The sequence below is a fragment of the Platalea leucorodia genome, assembly GCF_965183815.1.
Source record: "Platalea leucorodia genome assembly, contig: HAP1_HAP1_SCAFFOLD_33, whole genome shotgun sequence".
NCBI classification, from domain to species: Eukaryota; Metazoa; Chordata; class Aves; order Pelecaniformes; family Threskiornithidae; genus Platalea; species Platalea leucorodia.
The window spans coordinates 343,164-345,654 of record NW_028121457.1 but is presented as its reverse complement, the minus strand read 5'-3'; positions in this window follow the sequence as shown (position 1 = coordinate 345,654).

The following is a 2,491-nucleotide window of genomic DNA, read 5'->3' as shown; positions in this document are numbered from 1 at the left end:
GCCGGGCTCCGGCTGTACCGAGCGCGCAGGCAGCTAGTATTGGACTTTGGGAGGCTGTTGCAAGAGAGAGCGCCATCGTTTGTGGGGCTGTGAATGGGGTTGCCTGGCTCCTTGAAGAGCAGCAAGAGCTTTTGGTCCTAGCCCCTTTGGTGTGGGAGGAATCCCTGGACGTTCGCAATTGCTGAGCCTGGCTCCGGCCGTACCGAGGGGTGCAGGCAGCTAGTATTGGACTTTGGGAGGCTGTCGCAAGAGAGAGCGCCGTCGTTTGTGGGGCTGTGAATGGGGTTGCCTGGCTCCTTGAAGAGCAGCAAGAGCTTTTGGTCCTGGCCCCTTTGGTGTGGGAGGAATCCCTGGACGTTCGCAATTGCTGAGCCGGGCTCCGACTGTACTCAGCAGCGCAGGCAGCTAGTGTTGGACTTTGGGAGGCTGTCGCAAGAGAGAGCGCCAGCGTTTGTGGGGCTGTGAATGGGGTTGCCTGGCTCCTTGAAGAGCAGCAAGAGCTTTTGGTCCTGGCCCCTTTGGTGTGGGAGGAATCCCTGGACGTTCGCAATTGCTGAGCCTGGCTCCGGCCGTACCGAGGGGTGCTGGCAGCTAGTGTTGGACTTTGGGAGGCTGTCGCAAGAGAGAGCACCAGCGTTTGTGGGGCTGTGAATGGGGTTGCCTGGCTCCTTGAAGAGCAGCAAGAGCTTTTGGTCCTGGCCCCTTTGGTGTGGGAGGAATCCCTGGACGTTCGCAGTTCCTGAGCCGGGCTCCGGCTGTACCGAGTGGCACAGGCTTCTAGTGTTGGACTTTGGGAGGCTGTCGCAAGAGAGAGCGCCATCGTTTGTGGGGCTGTGAATGGGGTTGCCTGGCTCCTTGAAGAGCAGCAAGAGCTTTTGGTCCTGGCCCCTTTGGTGTGGGAGGAATCCCTGGACGTTCGCAATTGCTGAGCCGGGCTCCGGCTGTACTGAGTGGCACAGGCTTCTCGTGTTGGACTTTGGGAGTCTCTCGCAAGAGAGAGCACCATCGTTTGTGGGGCTGTGAATGGGGTTGCCTGGCTCCTTCAAGAGCAGCAAGAGCTTTTGGTCCTGGCACCTTTGGTGTGGGAGGAATCCCTGGACGTTCGCAATTGCTGAGCCGGGCTCCGGCTGTACTGAGTGGCACAGGCTTCTCGTGTTGGACTTTGGGAGGCTGTCGCAAGAGAGAGCGCCATCGTTTGTGGGGCTGTGAATGGGGTTGCCTGGCTCCTTCAAGAGCAGCAAGAGCTTTTGGTCCTGGCACCTTTGGTGTGGGAGGAATCCCTGGACGTTCGCAATTGCTGAGCCGGGCTCCGGCTGTACCGAGCACGCAGGCAGCTAGTATTGGACTTTGGGAGGCTGTTGCAAGAGAGAGCGCCATCGTTTGTGGGGCTGTGAATGGGGTTGCCTGGCTCCTTGAAGAGCAGCAAGAGCTTTTGGTCCTAGCCCCTTTGGTGTGGGAGGAATCCCTGGACGTTCGCAATTGCTGAGCCTGGCTCCGGCCGTACCGAGGGGTGCAGGCAGCTAGTATTGGACTTTGGGAGGCTGTCGCAAGAGAGAGCGCCGTCGTTTGTGGGGCTGTGAATGGGGTTGCCGGGCACCTTGAAGAGCAGCAAGAGCTTTTGGTCCTGGCACCTTTGGTGTGGGAGGAATCCCTGGACGTTCGCAATTGCTGAGCCGGGCTCCGGCCGTACCGAGGGGTGCTGGCAGCTAGTATTGGACTTTGGGAGTCTCTCGAAAGAGAGAGCGCCATCGTTTGTGGGGCTGTGAATGGGGTTGCCTGGCTCCTTCAAGAGCAGCAAGAGCTTTTGGTCCTGGCCCCTTTGGTGTGGGAGGAATCCCTGGACGTTCGCAATTGCTGAGCCGGGCTCCGGCTGTACCAGACGCGCAGGCAGCTAGTGTTGGACTTTGGGAGGCTGTCGCAAGAGAGAGCGCCATCGTTTGTGGGGCTGTGAATGGGGTTGCCTGGCTCCTTGAAGAGCAGCAAGAGCTTTTGGTCCTGGCCCCTTTGGTGTGGGAGGAATCCCTGGACGTTCGCAATTGCTGAGCCGGGCTCCGGCTGTACTGAGTGGCACAGGCTTCTAGTGTTGGACTTTGGGAGGCTGTCGCAAGAGAGAGCGCCATCGTTTGTGGGGCTGTGAATGGGGTTGCCTGGCTCCTTGAAGAGCAGCAAGAGCTTTTGGTCCTGGCACCTTTGGTGTGGGAGGAATCCCTGGACGTTCGCAGTTGCTGAGCCGGGCTCCGGCTGTACCGAGGGGTGCAGGCAGCTAGCGTTGGACTTTGGGAGGCTGTCGCAAGAGAGAGCGCCATCGTTTGTGGGGCTGTGAATGGGGTTGCCTGGCTCCTTGAAGAGCAGCAAGAGCTTTTGGTCCTGGCCCCTTTGGTGTGGGAGGAATCCCTGGACGTTCGCAATTGCTGAGCCGGGCTCCGGCTGTACCGAGGGGTGCAGGCAGCTAGTATTGGACTTTGGGAGTCTCTCGAAAGAGAGAGCACCA